Source organism: Pinus tabuliformis, chromosome 8, assembly GCF_031772625.1.
Source record: "Pinus tabuliformis cultivar Carrire ecotype Pingquan chromosome 8, CPIR1, whole genome shotgun sequence".
NCBI lineage: Eukaryota > Viridiplantae > Streptophyta > Pinopsida > Pinales > Pinaceae > Pinus > Pinus tabuliformis.
Window position 1 is genome coordinate 1303126303 of NC_142294.1, and position 19067 is coordinate 1303145369.

Consider the following 19067-nt stretch of genomic DNA (forward strand, 5'->3'; position numbering starts at 1 on the left):
ATCATTCGATTGAAAACTCTGCGAGCGTCTGCCAACTTTTCGCACTTAACATACATTTTAACAAGTGCATTACGTAAAAGATTGTCTGCTTTAATTTCGATCTGATTAATGTGAGTGTGTAGTATTTTGGCTTCTGGTAAAGCTTTGTCCCGAATGCAAGCCTCCAACAGAGAAACATATGTAGAAGAATCCATAGAGTTGTCAGTAAAGCGTAAAATATTTAGGGTTTCATTCAAGCAACCCTGTTTACACAATATTCTCACATCGATCAAAGGAAAACTATTGCCATTGGCATTGTAGTAGAGTTTGGAGTGCATTGAGGTCCTCATTTTTTTACTATTTTTTTTGAGGTTAAAAAAAAAATGGCTCCAAATGGTGCAATATTAGAGTTACTGGACAATATAATACTCTCTACTATGGATAATACAATCAAAATCAGCAAGGATTTTCTCACCTATATTCACAGTTGTTTTCAAGATGTACATGACAAGAATGAATTTTTGCAGCTTGAATCTCAGCTACAACAAGCATAATTACAACAATGGAGTCGTCATTTTGAACCTGTTCTATTCATAACAATGAAACAGACTCCCATAAACAACAAGTCAATAATGTTGCAAATTCAAATTCAGTGCCTAATGCAACAACAAATTTGCATGCAAAAGAAGAAATTTAGCTTGAACTTCCCAAGTCGGTCATCAAACCTTGGGAAGAGCTTGTCCACAACAATCATAGAACTGGTCTTGGATATGAAAAGGACGTGTCCTTTCATATTCCAGACTACTCCAAACCAATCCAATTTCAAAGTGCTAGATTTATTCAGGACGGTTCATCTTCAGCTGCTCCTCATGACAGTTCACCTCCAGCTGTTCCAGATTCTTCCCCTCTTCCACAACAATAGATTGTGAAATGCCAACATTGTGACTGAGTTGGCCATCTGAAAGATCACTGTTTTGATCTTCATCCATGTAAGAATTGTCATAAAACGATTCATTCTTCAAACAGATGCTTCAAAAACAAACCTGCTGCAAGAACACAGATTCATATTAGATGGATTGTTTCTTGGCAATGGGCATCAATAGCCAAGAAGATATTTCAGTCATATGTCCAAACTTGTTCTAGAGTATTGAATAGTCTGGAAGTTGAGTTTTCTCCATCATCTCACCTTGTATCTAACAGGGGGAGAAATGATGGTCATCTACAAGCTTCAAAGTCACATCAAGCGAGCCTAAGCCACAACCTGCCATACCAGATTCATCGTTGTTGCTAGAGAGAAATGTGCCCCTGAGCATGCCTTCAGTTTGTGACACCTCTTCAAAGAATTGGGGACACTTCCTCTAGCAGAAGACTTCAGCTTCTTGCCAATTTTGGAAGAGTTCCAGGAATTGCATTAAGCATTCCAGAGTTGTTGGTCATCCTTAAACCATCACAGGTTGAGACTTCCCTTTTCAGGTTGAAGTTCTCCCTTTTATGCGGGGTGAAACCTCCCTTTCATGGTTGAAGGTTTCCCTCTTCAAAACATCAGAAGAACTTCCTCTAGCAGAAGACTTGAGCTTCATGCCAGACTTGGAAGAGTTCTGGGAACTGCACTAAGCGTTCCAGTGTTGATGGTCATCCTTAAACCACCACCCTTCATACCAACATTTCAGAGAGCACATTCAACCTAGTGCTGCCATGCATTTTTGCACGTTTTGTATTACAGCTCTCTTCTTGGACTCATACATAACCCTTCGGATTAAGGGTGGAATGTTGGACACCTAATCCTCTAAGGGTTGGTGTGGAAGTTGAACAGCCAAAAGGAGTCCAAGAGACCACTTGGAATATGAATCCAAGGGTCACACCATGTACTATAAATGTATATCATTTGTTAATAATAAATTTACTCTCCTGTTTATCATTCATATTCTGTTGTTGCCATGTGTGTGTTTAACAAAATAGAATTTCAATTGATGGCCACAAATACGTCATGGATTCATCTATGTCTTTCCATATATTTTCTTTGGCCTATGTAAGTGTTTGAGCAATTGATGATTCATTTTCCAAAGTGTCTATTCTTTGAGTCAACCTGTGACCCTTTTGATTTCTACCACATATGCATTGTCAATCATAATTTTCTGTTCTTGGAGGTTGTGAAGACGTGCTTTCAATTTCTCAATTTCCTATCCCCTTAATGATATATCTCCCATGGCCTTAGCTAGATCAGTTACTGGATCAATGGACTGTATCTCTTCTACTATAGTAATTGTTGAAGTGGAAGCCCCTGCTGTTGAAATACATGTAATTGGAATTGTTGCTAAAGGAATAACTACTACTTGAGTTGCTTGATGTTCTTTCTCCTTTAACAAAGTTTCTAATTCTGTATCAATCTTTTGTATCTCTGTATTTTGTTTAATTATAATTTTGAACATGTTCTCTTTTTCCTTCTCTAGTTCACCAATGTCTTTAGTCTAAGGATATTTAGTAGTAAGAAGTTTTAATTGTTTTCTTAATACCTGAATGTTAGCATTTTTCTACTTAATGATTTCCTCAACAACTTTAACATTTCTGGGATCATATCCCAATTTAATTACTAGATCCTCCAAAGATTTTATCTTAGTATCCTTTGCTAGAGAAGAAATATTTTCCATCTTTAACTGGGACTTCATATTACTCAATGAAACCTGCAACTTAGATTTTTCCATGGCTGAACTGGTTAAAGTTGAATAGATCATTTCCACATCTTGTTTATGTAAATCAATATGGTAAATAGGATGAATATCCTTTGAGTCAAAGGAAAAGATTGTTTTATTATAGTCTTTAACAGTCTTGGGAAATGGGATTTTAGGTTTAGGGAATGCCATTTACATTAGCCCTTTTTCAGTGTCGAAGGCAGAAAGTAATCTGTGCTCAGAAGCTAAAGTTTGTTTCCAGAATCCTGTATAAGTGGTAGGCTTCAATGCTTCATTTTTCCTTTTGATTTCCTTGTACCTAGAAAAAAATCTTGGTTCAGTATGAGCATGGGGAAATTCTCTTGTTTGGGATGTTTCCAATGGATCTTGAGAAGCTGAAGATGTTGGTGACCCTCTAAAAATTTCTTCAATTCGAGGAAATCTAGTAGCATGAGGACCTGTCAAGACTAGCGTAGTATTTGTGCTTTATTCCGGAGAGGAGTCCTCAAGAGGATTCTTTTTCTTCTTCTTGTACATCACAAACTTTGTTTGTTGGATTTTTGTAAATGAAGGGGAAATAGTTTCCCTTACTCTCTTTGCATGTTTTTCTTGGGGAGCTTGAGTCTCATATGTTGTAGGAGTAAAACTCTGCTCTTTTGCTTCCTACAATGTGTTCTCTTGCCACTCCTCCTGATTCATATACTACTCAATTTGTAGTCTAGGAGTATGAGCATAAGGAATAGTTTTATGTTCTACCCTTAGCTTGGAAATGATCCCCAAGGGATCATAAGACCAGGAAAAACTAATTTTATATTTCATTTCCTTTAAGAGAAGAATTTCCTCCTTTGTTGTTGTTATGGCATTACAGATGAAAGGTCCAACTTGAGTTTTATTTTAAATTGGGACTTTCTCTTAGCTGACACAAAGTGCAGCTCATTCATATTTATCATATGTCTGATGTATTCCAGTGAAAAAATTGGGATAGGTACAAACTTTGGCAACCTATATGGAGGAAGCTCACAATTATACACTCTAATCTTTGTATAGTTTTGGTATAGATACCAATCTCTTGTCTTTGTTTGTTCACTAAGATGAAGAATCCTTTTAATTTCAGCAGAAATTGTAAGGATTAAATAACTATTAAGTAAATAGATAACTATGTATCGAAATTGATTTGGGTAGTCACTGAAAGAGAATTCATTTGTATTTTTCCTAACCAGTGAGGTCCAATGAATCACAGATTGCAGTTTCCTTGTTCATATAACTTTTGTAGTGGAATTGAAAACATGTCTGACTGATAGAATACAAACAAATATACAAGCATTGATGCATGTGAAGGCCCCTTCTGTACAAAACTTCATGAATTGATCACAGATAGTATGTGCTAAGAACTCACTGTAATTGAAGATAATAGAAGGTTTCTCATCTTTAGAAATTACTGACAAAAACCCTAGGATGATGTCATCAACCTATTGGTCAGATTGATAACCTAGAAATATGGAAATTATTGAAATGATTTGTGTGGTCATCTATGGAAACATTGAAGCTAGTTAAGTTAGATTAATTCTAAGAAATTCAACATTTTCAGGTAGAAAAATATCAAAACTCTTAGCTCGTTGAGGGAAGGTATGATTTTTGTAGAGATCCATGAGGGATACTATAGAAAAAGGATGTGGTGGAGTTGAGGATTCAATCTGTAACATTTGAAAAATGGATTGGGATGTAACTGTAAACAGAAAGTCGTTATTCTGTGGAAAAACAACCCTTTGTCTGGGAATATGAATTGAGGTAGGAAAAAATTCCACAGGCTCAATTCATCATTGAGGTCAATGAATTTTTGTTTCATCCAGTTGTGTAACTCATACAAATCAAATTCACACTGTGTCTCTTAAATCTTGTACTCTTGGTCCACTAATGGAAAATGGTCCAGGTCTATCATAGGCGGGAGCATGGGGTTTTCCTCAGTCATTCTAGATTTTCCATTTGAAGAAGACATTGGAAACAATACAAGGACATGAACTGATGTTTACTAGGTAATTGGCTGGCTTGCAGGTGTTGAATGTTGGGCTGTTTTGCTGAGGTTGTACTGGAGCTTAGTACACAACTTTCCTTAACATAATGTGTAAAAGGGATAAAGGAAAACTATCAGTTTATTATATAAAGAGGGGAACTAACCATTTCATAAATTTGATATGGGCGCGGGGTATTTATGGCGACAACGAATACGGTTGGGTAACGATTTTAAAATTATGTAATGGGCAATGGATAGGTGGCAGCAGCGGAGTGGATATGGCGAGATCAAAAACAGTAAAAAAAGGTGTGGGTGGTTTCGACAATGGTCGGTGGCGGATTTTAGGGGGGGTGGTGTTAAGTGGTGTTCAAAGGGGGGGTCTGAACTTCCTCAGCGATTGACATGTTGCTATAATTGTTTGACTTAAAATTTCTTTTTGGCCGCCCCTGTTAAATGTCAGAGAGGTGGGGGGGCGGGAATTTCTTTCTCCAATGTTGATCGGGCGGAGAAGATCATGGTGGTCAGTTATTGCGCCCGTGATATCACAACACGATAAGGATGTCATTTCAATTTAAAACTTTATTACAACTTGCTAACCATGGTCTAATTGTGATTAAACTAATTAAAAACAATTAATTAACTACCTAATGCGGAATTTAGTCTGGCGCACATATTTTGATTTTTCTTAGGGATTTATTTCTTTTTTTTATCAATAATTTTCATTTTCTATCCCTTTTTATTTTTTCTTTCTTTGTTTTTCTTTGTTTTTTATTTTTTTTGACATATAAATGTAAAATGTAGAATATTGTTACAACATTGGGTGCATCTGGGGACTGTGTTTCCCTGTAAGATGCATAGAACATGCAAATCCATGTGCCTTCTCTTCGGGTTATGGAGTCTTTTCCATGAAAATCACACTTGCCATGAAAATGTACATAAAATCAGAAATTTACAATGAATTATGGCTGTAACATTTTTCAGTACCCAATATAGTGCTTGAGATACTGTCCATTGATAGGCAATGAATAATGTCTCCCTTCCATGTTTTGTAGAATGAAAGTATTGTTTCCTTTAACCTTTGCAATGTTGAATGGCCCCAGCCAAAGGTTATCAAACTTTCCATGTTTTCATTTTTCTTATCTTCGGGCATCCCATTTCAAAACTAGATCCCCTTCCCTGAAATCTCTTTCTCTAGCTTTCCTATCAAACAAAGTTTTCATATTGTTTTGATATTGACGAAGTTTGTACTGAACTTTCTCTCTATCTTCATTTAATTCTATAATCTGATTAATTCTCCTAGAAAAATCATCAAGTTCTTCATTTGACTCTTGTAAAAACTTCATGATAGGGAAAGCTAACTATGTAGGAAGAATAGCCTCAGTTCCATAGACAAGTGGAAAAGGGGATTTACCTATTGCTCTTTGGGTGAAATTATGTTGGTCCAAACTGCATACTTGAGATGACTGTCCCCGTTTCTCTTATGATTTTCAAGTACCTTTTTGATGAATTTTACCAAAATCTTATTACATGACTCTTCCAATCCATTCCCTTGAGAATAGTATGAAGTAGAATGATGCAATAAAATATGATATTTCTTGCAAAATTCTATCATTTTAACATTACTAAATACTTGTGCATTATTTGTGACTCTCTATTGAGGACATCCAAATCGAAATAATATATTTTCCTCAATAAATTTAATCATAACAACATATGTAGCATTTTTTACTGGGATAGCTTCTACCCATTTTATAAAATAATATGTGGCATTTAAGATCCATCTGTGCTGATTGTTGGATGTTGGATGTATCTCTCCAATGAAATCTAGTCCCCACTATAACAAGGGTGCGTGAATCAAAACTAGAACAAGGGGGAGTTCTGCTAATCTTTGTCTACTAGCAAAAATCTGACATGGAATGTAGCTTCTGACCTTTTATCCAACCTATGAAAACAACTTTGGCTAATAAAAACTTACTCTCAAAATCTTGTGTGTTATTACTCTCCAAGCATAATGACCCCCACATATTCCTTCATGAAACGAATCTATAACTCTTTCTATTTCACTCTTAGTCAGACATAGAAGTAAGATGTTTAATGGATCTTTACAATAAATGTTAGCATTGATAATACAATACTTCATAGCCTTTAATCTAAGAGTTCTGCATTGATTTTTTTCGAAATCAAGAGGGTATTCAAAATCACGAAGAAAGTGTAAAATATCAACATACCATTCAGATAACATAATTTTTTTCCTCAATATGAAGTGGAAAATGAGCTAAGTCTTTAGAAGAATAATGTTCTTGTGGATTCTTCTCTCCTGAACTAGCTGAAGGTTCTTGTGGATTCTTCTCTCCTGATATTTGCATGTTGGTGTTTATTCCCAGAACTTTACAATTAGATTCAGCCAATAACTTGGCTAAACCCTTTCCTTTTACCAGCTTAGTGGATTTGATGTCTAGATCAAATTCAAGAATTTTAGCTATCCGTATCCCATCTATATTAGGTTGGGTCAAAACAGTTTTGACAACATTGTTTGGGACATAGGAAGTAATAGGGGAATGAAGGACATAAGTTCTGAAATCTTTTAGAGCTTGTACAAGGTCATAGGCTTGTTTTTCAATGATATCATATTTTAGCTCTGAATCTCTCATAACTTTACTAAATAAAGAAATTGGCTGGTCATCTTGGTTATCAATCTTTTTCTATAAAACAACAACAAAAGTGGTGTTAGAGGAAAAAGAGAGAATACCGAAGGGTTTTATAAAATTAGGACTAGCTAGTACTGGGGCTTTAGAAATGGCCTTTTTGATTTGTGTAAATGCATATCTTGCCTACACTATACATTTAATCTCATGATATTTCTTTAACATGTCAGTAATATCTTTAATAATTTCCGCATAGTTTGGTATAAATCTCCTTAGAAAAAGCTTGAATTTCCTTTTTATTTTTGGGGAGACCAATCACCTCAATAGCTGTGACTCATTTTGGATCAATTAACACTACTTGTTTTGAGATGATTTGGCCAAGTAACTTTCCTTTCTTTATGGAAAACAAAGATTTTTTTGGATGAGCGAGATTTCGGGCTTTCTGCACATGTCAAAAACCTTTCTCAAGTGCTTTAAGTGCTTTTCATCAGAATTTGAAAACACAGTTAGATCATCTAGATAAATAACAATAAAATTATTGATTTTACGAACAAAAGATAAATCCATTACCCTTTGAAATGTTGCTCCTGCATTGGTTAAGACAGATGGCATCCTAGAATACATGAATGTACATGAGGGAATTGTGAAATTTGTTTTCTCTCTGTCTTCTGGACTTACCAAAATTTGGTTGTATCTAGAGAAATCATCTAGCATGGAAATTCTATTAGAACCTGAAACTTTTTGCATTAATTGATCCATTTTAGGGAATGGCTAATTGTATTTTAAGGATGATTTGTTCAGATTCATAAAATCCACACACAACCTAAGTTCACCATTCTTTTTTCTTATAGGAACTAAATTTGCAATCCACTCAGAAAAGCTAAGAGGAACAATAGTCTTAGCATCCAATAATTTCTTTAGTTATTTTTCTATGGTCGAAATCAAAATTGGATTAATTCTTCTTAATTTCTATTGGAATGGTTTGTCTTCTGGTCTTAAAGGGATCTTATGCTCTATAAGATTTGTATCATAAGTTTTGAGCTCATCATAGGACTAGACAAATACATCTTTATATTTGTTTAATAGATTGATATACTTGTCTTTCATATCCTTGGGTAAGGATGTTGAAATTTTCACATTCTTAATTTCTTCATCGGTTCCAAGGTTATAGCCTTCTACATCCTCTTGTGATGTGTTTAATAATGAAGTTTTTAAAACATCATTATGATAAAAAAGCCTTTCAAGAGGGATTAGACCCTTGGGAATGTAATTTTTTAGCAATTGGAGGTTATTATGATCAACTATTTTGTTATGAAATTGCAAGGATTCATTTTCATGAGTTGATTTATGATCAATAATTTTTTCTTTCTCAATTTCCAAAGCTGAAAAATCATCAATTGCCTTCAGGAAACTCTTCAATTGTTCATCACCTTCAAACACTTTCTAGTGTTTAAGATTCTGAGGGATTGAAGGCCTATATTTTACCTGAATGTGATATTGGAGTTGCATTGGATCAGGAGTTTTAAAGGAGCTTACAGAAACTGCTAGAGAGTCTACATAAATGTTCTCATCTCTTGGGATTGTTGTGATGTTAAAAGCTTGGAAATAGTTTTCTACAGAATCCCATACATCATTTCAGTAAGATATAAGCCTAGGATGTTTTACTTGGCATAGTTTTCTTACTTGTTTGACAATTAATTCAGAGTCGCTCAAAACACTTAAGTTTTGAACTTTCAGACTTTTAACCAAATCAAGGCCTAAAATTAGGGCTTCATATTATGCTACATTATTAGTAACATTGAAGTCTAAATTAAATGATTGGGTTATGTTTTCTCTATCTGGAGAAATTAATAGAATCCCCGCTCCAACCCCATCTTTAGAAAAAGTGCCATCAAAGTATAACTTCCACACATCAATTTTTATACATTTAGGTTTGTTCACAATTTGTTCAATGCTAAGCTAGGAATTTTGGAGATCATTAGATGACAATGTGAAGCATCCAAAATCTTGATCAAAAACATAAATCAGATGATTTATTTCTTGATCAGCCCTACAAATGGTGTTAATGAATCTTACCTCTCTGTATAACCTAAGATGTTCACCCCCATATATAGGGATAGTAGCATAGGACATGTCCATCTACATATTCCCCCTATTTTTACACAACATGAGCTTGATAACAACATTCCAAATTTGGGAGGGATATTTGTGACTACAATGTCTAGTACTACAAATTTTACAGGGATTTGTGCTAAAGTTACAACTAGGTCTTTAATCAGTGCGAGACAAGGAACTTTCTTGGAGTCAAAGGTGTACAAATCATGGTAAGGTCTAGTAATTTGTAATTGCAATTGATCCATGATTAATTTGGGCATGAAATTATGAGAGGTCCCAAAGTCTAACATATAGTTGTATAGAAGAAAATCATGAACTTTGAGAGTGACATAAAAGGGGGTAATGTTCTCATCACTCATGTCAGGACTAGGACGAAAAAGCACTCATGGTTTTTCATCTTGCAAACTATTCACGTCCCTATTAGCATCTATTATCGAGGATTGGATCCACTTTGATACTTGGTTTTTTTTATCCTGGGTTTTTAGAGAGTTCAGACAGTGGAACAGGGATTTTGACTCTCTCTAAATCTTTTTCTACATTGAAAATTGTTGGAACAATTTTTTCAAAAATATTATGTTCATTGGGTTGAGTTAATGGTTGAATTACAGTTGTTTGGGTTTTAGTAGTTTTTACTGGAGGCTCATTGATTATAAAATTCTTGGATGGCCTACCAGGGCCTAGTATAGGCATCAAATCATACCTTCTCTTTAATTCATCTATTATAAACTCTAAGAAGGATTGATATTTAGAAACTCGTGAGCATTATTGATTTTAAATTAAAGCTTGATCATTGGAAAATGGAATTATAACATTCTGTTATGATTTATTATCGAAATAATTTATGTCATTAGTAACTAATCATCCAGTTTCTTTGGTTTCTTGATCACTAATGATCAACGGTGGTTGAATTTGTTGATCAGGATTGGGTTTTTGTAATATCTGGGGTTGGAAAGGTCTTTTGTATCGATCCTAAGGTCTATCTGATGCTTGTTGAACAATTCTAGGTTATGTTTCAATCTTTGAAATCCTATTTGAAATATTTCTAAGGAAGTGATTTCATCAATTTTTTGATCCTCAGTTTTTCCTTTAGAAGAAGAACATCCTTCTTCCATAGCTTTCATTTTCCTTTCAGCTTTTCTAGCCTTTGCTTTGAGTTTGGTTGAGGTTGATCTATTTTCCTCAACCTCAATACCATTAGTCTGCATGTCTGCTAGTGTTACAGAAGTTCTTTCTCTGAGCATAAATGCAAATTCATCATCAAATCCTTTAGAGAACTTGACCTTAGCAGCAGCTAATGGTGGCTTACAATCAGGTGGAATTTTATTGTAAATTTTGTTAAATCACTTTATAAAATCAGCCACGAGTTCACCAGGGTTTCTTTTTAGGTCATCAAATTAAGTTAGATAGTAAACTGGATCCTTTTAAACACCCCATAGGTTTTTAAAAATAGCAACTAGTTCATTCCAAGAAGGGATTGAATTAGCTCGTAATTATCTAAACCAAATCCTAACATTTCCTTCAAGAGATTGAACAAAAAATCTCATGTAGACATCTTCATTCTATATTCATATTGTCAGTAAAGTCTAAGAAAGCTGTGAGATGATCTTCAGTAGACAAACCAATTTCACCATTGAATCTAGGTAAGTGCTTTAGATATACATCTGGGAAATTATTTAGATGATTGGGAAGAAATAAGGCTGCATAACAAGCCTGAATGATGGGTTGAATACCGACCATTTGATTATATGAAGGTGAGCAAGATGAGGATGAGATTTGAGAATATGAAGATGATGAAGGGGATGAGGATGAAATTTTGGGAGTTGTAGGGAGTGAAGGTAAGTTGGAAGAATTTATGGAATTTTTTATTTTTCTTGGTGTTTGTATTATTAATTTCTATTCTCCAAGACCAAAATTTCCTTCACTATCAAACAAAGGATTTGTGTAAACATAAAAATTGTCCTCAAAGTTAACAAAAGTAGATGGGTAAGTGTGAATTATTGAAGAAATAAAATCACTAGGTTTTAATTCTGGTAATTCTAGACCTAATTATTTTTTTGATCTAGGAGATTTTGAAAGAAGTTCAGGAATCTGATAAGATTCTAGTTGATAAATAAGGAGAGTTGACTGCAAATCAAATCCTTTAGATAATAGTTCTAACACTTTTGGTGGTAGATGTGATAGTTCAAGAGGAATTGGAACAGGGATAAAAGGATCAGTTTCATAAACAATTTTAAATGGAAGTATTACAGAAGCAGAAGTAGAGGCTTCTAGTCGTTGTCTTGTAGAGGCAATTCTTACCAGTCTCTCGGGATTTAATAGTGGAGAATAAAGTTTTGGATATGAGAGAGACCTAGTGTGTCTACGTGAAGCCATTTTATTTTTGTGGAATCACCAAGTGAATGATTTGAGCCTACTAACATTTTATTCACTATTAAAAGGTAAGCTTTAATCATTGTCACAGGGAAAATAGTTCAAGAATTTCATTCCCCGGCAACAACGCCAGTATGATGTTGTACTACCATAGATAATTCTAGGTTAGGAATTACGCCAAAACATCTAAAATGTTTTGTTGGTTTTTAAAGTTTTTTGGATGACCAAATCTCTAAATTGTTTGAATAGGTGAAATTATTAATTACTTATGATTAAATAGAAGGGTTTATTCTTCACCTCTAAACTGTAATTTAGCTTTGAATTAGATGTGCAAGATTGAAACTTTGGAAATTATATGATTTGTTAAACATCAAATAGATTATCTAACCATAATATATAGTGGATGCATGTAAAATACTTTTACAGCCAAATAATATATGGTTAGCAAAATTTAAGGGAAGATGGCAATTTGTTGATGTAGAGGAGTTGAATCAAATAGACAATTTAATCAACTAATCTCTGTAATAGATTATAACTTCATGGGAGATTTCAGACAAATTGAAACTAAATATTATCTTACCTAGAACTCCCATAAACTTCAAAACATATGCAGATAAAACAGAGTGAAAATAATATTAAACAAAGACTTACAGGAACACAATGTGTTTTGAAATGAATCTAGAATCCTTTTATTATTCTAGAAATAACTTCGAAGGATACAAGTCTGCTCAAAAGTCTATCATAATGGTTCAACCATTTCTAAGTCTTATTTCTAAGTACTTATAGAAAAATATTACATCTGAGATCGAATTCCAAATTAAATACATTTACAAAATAATGTTTGTTTTGAAAACACAAATATTTCTAAATATAGAGGAAAAAATAGGAAAATAAAATTGCTTAAGTTTTCTGGCACTGAACTCGAGGCTGCTGCTAATGAGTTGGCCTAAAAATCTATTGTTTTGTTTTTGTTTTTCTGATTATTTGTTGACCTCATCCTCTAAACCTGCTTGTTGTTGTTGTAACCTTCAAAATTACTGTTGTAAAACCCGTTTGCTAATGAAATCAATGAGTAAGCATATTTTCTCCCATATTTCCTCATCTCGAATGGTGGCTTTGATTACCCTTTTGTAAGTCTCATTGACTTCAGTGTACTTCTAAAAATTTGGTTTGACTGCAATTTTTTTTTTTATTTCATACTGAATCAACAAGTCAAAAGTCAAACCCTCAATGAAATCCTTCCTTGTAATAGTCCCTCTGATCTTGGAAAATTTTTCTTTGTGTGTGGCTATGGAATACAAACGTTTTTGGTATTATTCAAGTGTAATTAGCTTATCTCCAATTCCCCTTAAACCTGGAAGTCCCTTTCGATGCAACACATTAAACTTTCTATGAATATTTTGGAGGCTTCTAAATTGTGGCAGTTGTTTTCAAGTTGCAACATTAAATTCCTTTTGATATGAATCTTTCTAACCTCTAGAATTGTTTCAGTTTCATCATATATGTCATATTCTTCGAGTTCTTCGTTTGTTTTTGAATTCAAAATCCTCACTAATGATGTTGCATCTCCTGGTTTGTTACCTAATTCTTTCTTAACTTTTGCTATTAATTCCTTTGGTTTTTCTAGGAATGCTTCCTGTTCAAATAGAATTTCAATTGATGGGCACACATATGTTATGGATTCATTTATGTATTTCCATATATTTTCTCTGGCCTATGCAAGTGTTTGAGAAATTCTTGATTCATTTTCGAAAGTGTCTATTCTTTGAGTCAACGTGTGTCTCTTTTGGATTTCTGCCACATATGCATTTTCAATCTTAATTTTCTGTTCTTGGAGTTGTGATTTTGTTCTTTCATTTTCTTAATTTCCTATCCCCTCAATGATAGATCTCTCGTGGCCTTGGCTAGATCAATTGCAGGTTCAGTGGATTGTATCTCTTCTGCTATAGTAATTGCTGAAGTGGAAGCCCCTGTGGTTGAAATACCTGTAATTGGAATTGCTCCTAAATTAATAATTGTTGTTTGAGTTGATTGTTGTTCTTTATCCTTTAACAAAGTTTCTAATTATGTCTCCATATTTTGTATCTATGTATTTTGTTCAATTATAATTGTGAACATGTTCTCTTTTTCCTTCTCTAGTTCACCAATGTCGTTAGTCTAAGGATCTTTAGTAGTAAGGAGTTTTAATCATTTTCCCAATGCCTGAATGCCAGTTCCTATTAATAATTTCCTCAACAACTTTAACATTGCTATGATCATTACTAGATCCTCCAAAGATTTTATCTTAGTATCCCTTGCTATAGAATAAATATTTTCCATCTTGAGTTGGGACTTAATATTACTCAATGAAACCTGCAACTTAGATTTTTCCATGGTTGAACTGGTTAAAGTTGAATAGATAATTTTCCCAACTTGCTTAGGTAAATCAATCTGGTCAATAGGATGAATCTCCTTCGAGTCAAAGGAAAATATTGATTTCTATTAGTCTTCAGCAGCTTTGGGAAATGGGATTTTAAGTTCAAGGAATGCCATTTGCATCAACCCTTTTCAATGTCAAAGGCAGAAAATAATCTTTGCTGGGAAGCTAAAGTTTGTTTCTAGAATTTTGTATAAGTGGTAGCCTTCAATGCTTCATTTTTCCTTTATATTTCCTCGTACCTAGAAAAAATGGTTGGTTCAGTCTGACCGTGGGCTAATTCTAATGTTTGGGATGTTTCCAATAGCTCTTTAGAAGCTCAAGATGTTGGTGACCTTGTAAAAATTTCCTCAATTCGAGGGAAGGTAGCAGCATGAGGGCCTATCAAGAATAGTGTAGTCTATGTGATTTCTTCTTGAAAAGAGTCCTCAAGAGGATTAATTTTCTTCTTCTTGTACATCACAAAAACGGTTTGCTCGATTTCTGTAACTAAAGGGGAATTGGTTTCCCTTACTCTCTTTGCGTGTTTTTCTTGGGGAACTAGATTCTGAGATGTCATAGGCATAAAAATCTTCGCTTCTACTTTCTATAATGTGTTCTCTTGCCCCTCCTCCTAATTCATATATTGCTCAATCTCTGGTCTAGGAGTATGAGCATAAGGAGTAGTCTTTTTTTATACCCGTAGCTTGGAAATGATCCCTAAGGGGTCATAAGACCAGGAAAAACTAAGTTTATATTTTATTTCCTTTGAGAGAATATGTTCCTTCTTTGTTGTTTTTCTAGAATTACAGATGAAAGGTCCAACTTGAGTTTTGATTTTAAATTGGGACTTTCTCTTAGCTGACACAAAGTGCATCTCATCCATATTTATCATCTTCCTGATGTATTCCAATGCAAAAATTATGACAGGTACACACTTTCGTAACCTGTATGGAGGAAGCTCACAACAATACACTCTAATATGTATATAGTTTGGTATAGATACCAATCTCCTATCTTTGTTTGTTCACTAAGATGAAGAATCCTTTTAATTTCAGGAGAAATTCTAGGGATTAAATCACTATTAAGTAAACAGGAAATTGTGTATAAAAAATGATCTATGTAGTCACTGAAAGAGAATGCATTTATATTTTTCCTAACTAGTAAGGTCCAATGAATCACAAATTGTGGGTTTCCCAATTCATCTATATTTTGTAGTCGAATTGAAAACATGTGTGACTGATAGAACAAAAAAAAATATACAAGGATTGGTGATCTAGGTGGATATTGGTGGCCACCTACCAAGTCCACTTGGAACCCCACCATTGTTTCTTTCAGCTTTTCAGTTTCCTTAATTGTAACACAGTTTACTATTTTTAACAGTTTTTCGGGTCTTGAACTTCCGGAGCCGTTTTGAGGCCCTAAACGAAGTTTTTTGGGAAAACTGAAAGCAACATGGGTCCATGGACTGATGTTTCTCTTCCAAAAGTTGTAGTTCTTGGATAGATCTTTCTAATAAGATATTGTGTGCATCAAACGAAGATCATATGCCAAAGTTACGACCTCGGGAAGTTGATGTACCAATTTACCCAAATGGGGCCCACAGTTTGGCATTTCATCTTCTAAGGTTAGGTTTTTGGATGTTTAGGGTTTTCCATTGTTTCTCAACAATAAATAGGCCTTCGAGCCTCATTGTAACACAGTTCAGAGGCATGTAGCCACCACATCTCTTCTCAGAGATAAGCTACCATTGCCCTAGCTGGTTTATTTCCATTTCTGTTTGTAAGCATATTTCAGTATTTTACATTAATGAAATGAAGTATTATTTCCACTACATCTTTGTGTTTATGGTTATCTCTATAATTTGTTGCATTCCCGTTTAAATCCAGATCAGTGGTATCAGAGCGGTCTGCTTTTTTCTCTGTTTTTCTTTGCATGTCCCCAACAAGGTCAGGATATAAGGAGTTAGGGCTTGAACTGGTCGAACCTCTGCAAGACCAGCCTCGCAAATCCCTATGGCCTTCCATGGTGGATGAAAAGAAAGACAAGGGGGTAGGAGATCCTATCAAAATCTTGCTCGAAGAAGCCCTCGAGGGACAAATGAATGCAATGATGAACAACTTTGCACAGATCCTTCAGCAGCTACCCAGAGGTGACACATCAGCTTCTAGCAGCTACTCTAGAAATGCCACGCCCTTTAAGGTACAAGTTAATTTTGAAATCCCCATCTTCGAGGGTCAAATAGACGCAGTTGCCGTAGATAAATGGTTAAATCTGCTAGATGGGTATTTTTTTGTTCATGAATTTTCGAGTCGGGAAAAGATTGTTTTCGCTCTTCTCAAAGCAGCGCCCCACATCAAAGACTGGTGGGAAACCTATTGCGAGCATAAGGATGAAAGTACAGACTCGCTATTTTTAGCCGCACCCACTTGGGATTCATTTTGAGATGCCATCAAGGAGCAGTACTACCCTGTCGGAAGCTATGAGGATCAATACATAAAGTGGACCACGTTGCGGCAGGGAAGGGACCAAGACGTGCTGAAGTTTACCAATGTTTTCCATACCCTTCACACAAAGTTGGGTATCAAGGATTCAGAGCAGCATTTGCTACTCAAATATCGTGGCTGCCTACACAAGTACATCCAAGAAGAAATAGAATTCCTAAACATCCCCTCGCTCAGCATGGCATACCGATATGCCGTCAAGGTCGAGCAAAGTTTAAACAGAGGAAGCGAGACTTTGGATCTGCGAATCTGAAGCAAGGGAAAGGTGCCCCCAAACCGCAGAACAAAAGACAAAGCCAAGGCAGGGCAGCCCAAGACAACCCACCAAAGTTGCAAGCAAAGAGCAATGCCGTGAAGCTGAAAAAGGACACTGGAAAGTGGTGAGAGTTCCATAAGAGCTCCACTCACAACACAAGTGAGTGTCGGGCCAAGCAGTCACTGGTGGCCGAGCTAAAGGTTTCAGAATAAGATGCATGTTCCGACTCTGAGTCAGAACCCAACAAGGGGAATGACAAAGGGAAGTAGATTACTGATGCGGAGTCCAACGCCACTGTTGCCACCATGAAGATCCAGAAGGTGGAACCCGAAGATCCAGAGGAGGAGGAGCATCTCTTCCACTCCCATATGTGGGTAAAGGGCTCCCCGCTATAGTTCATTGTCGTAGCAGGAGCCAAAAGAACTTCATTTCGGCAGAGGTCGTGAAGTAGCTGGGCTTACCGACCACAACACATCGACAATCATACACTATCGGGTGGCTTCACCAAGGACGGGATCTTCGCGTGAGCCAGTAGTGTCACCTTCCATACAACATCAAGCCCTTCACGGATGAGGTATTGTGTGACATTTCTCCCCTTGATGTTTGTGATGTATTATAAGGACAACCATACTTGTGGAAGCGACATGCTGTGTATGAATCAAGGCCCCGTGCTGTTATTATTACTTTGGGAAATAAGTTGTACAAGATACCGGAGGTAGCACCGCCTACTGCCATCTCTTTGATTATTGTAAAACAATGTAGTAACCTCGTTTACAAAATCGATAAATTTGTTTTCCTGATGATACGCCCTCAAGGAAAGAAGAAGACAGTGGCCACAACCTCCAGACTGGGCCCCTCCGCACGACAACTACGGATGGACAAGGTCGTGGAGGAGTACGAGGACATCTTCACCTCCCCCGCAGGGGTACCTCTGCACTGTCAGGTCAAGCACTCTATCAATCTGACCCTAGGTGCGTTGCTGCCCAATGAACCAATCTATCGGTGCTCTGTTCTGGAGAATGATGAAATCAAGAGGCAGATTCTGGAGTTGCTGTAGAAAGGTCACATCCATCCAAGTTCATCACCTTGTGGGAGCCCGATCGTGTTGGTATAAAAGAAGGATGGGACTTGGAGACTCTGTATTGACTATCGAGTGCTGAATAAGATCATTGTCCGTAATAGGTACCCGATCCCACGGATTGATGACCTCTTGGACCAACTAAAGAGGGAAAAATATTTCAGCAAGATCAATTTGAAGTCAGGATATCACCAAGTGCCAATTGAGCCCTCCGATGTATGGAAGACTGCCTTCAAAGCCAAGGAGGGCCTTTCCAAATGGTGGTTATGCCTTTCAGATTAACGAATGCTCCTGCAACCTTCATGAAGCTAATGGATGACATATTGTGGCCATTCACCAACTCATTTTTAGTGGTATACTTGTATGACATCTTGATCATCAACCAGAGTTGGGAAGAGCACCTTCACCACATTCGATATGTTCTCCAAATGCTATGGCAACACAAGTTATGTGCCAATTTGGAGAAATGTACTTTTGGAATGACCCAGGTTTAGTATCTGGGATACATTATTGATGAACAGGGGGTGCATATGGATCCATCCAAGATCCAAGTAATTCGAGATTGGCCATCTCCAACCACTCTGACAGAGCTCCGCAGCTTTCTAGGTCTTGCCAACTTCTATCGTAGGTTCGTGTTGGGGTTTTCTCATATCACTTGGCCCTTGAGTCAAGTCACCAAGGGAGGAGCGAAAACAAAATTCTTTTGGTATGAATCTCAATAGAAGGCATCCATGGAGTTGAAATATTACCTCTGCATGGCACCAGTTCTCGCATTACCAGACTTGCAACAACCATTTGAGGTCGAGACAGATGCCTCTAACTATGCTATTGGGGTAGTCCTTACTCAACACGGGCATCTAGTGGCATATCGCAGTGAGACACTTTCAGACATAGTCCGGAAGTATCCCACTTATGACAAAGACATGTATTCCATTGTGCAGGCTTTTCGACAATGGAAGAATTACATTTTGGGGAAGGAAATGGTCATCCACACAGACCACCGACCCCTGCAGTTCATACAAACCCAAGGGAAATTGCAGAATGA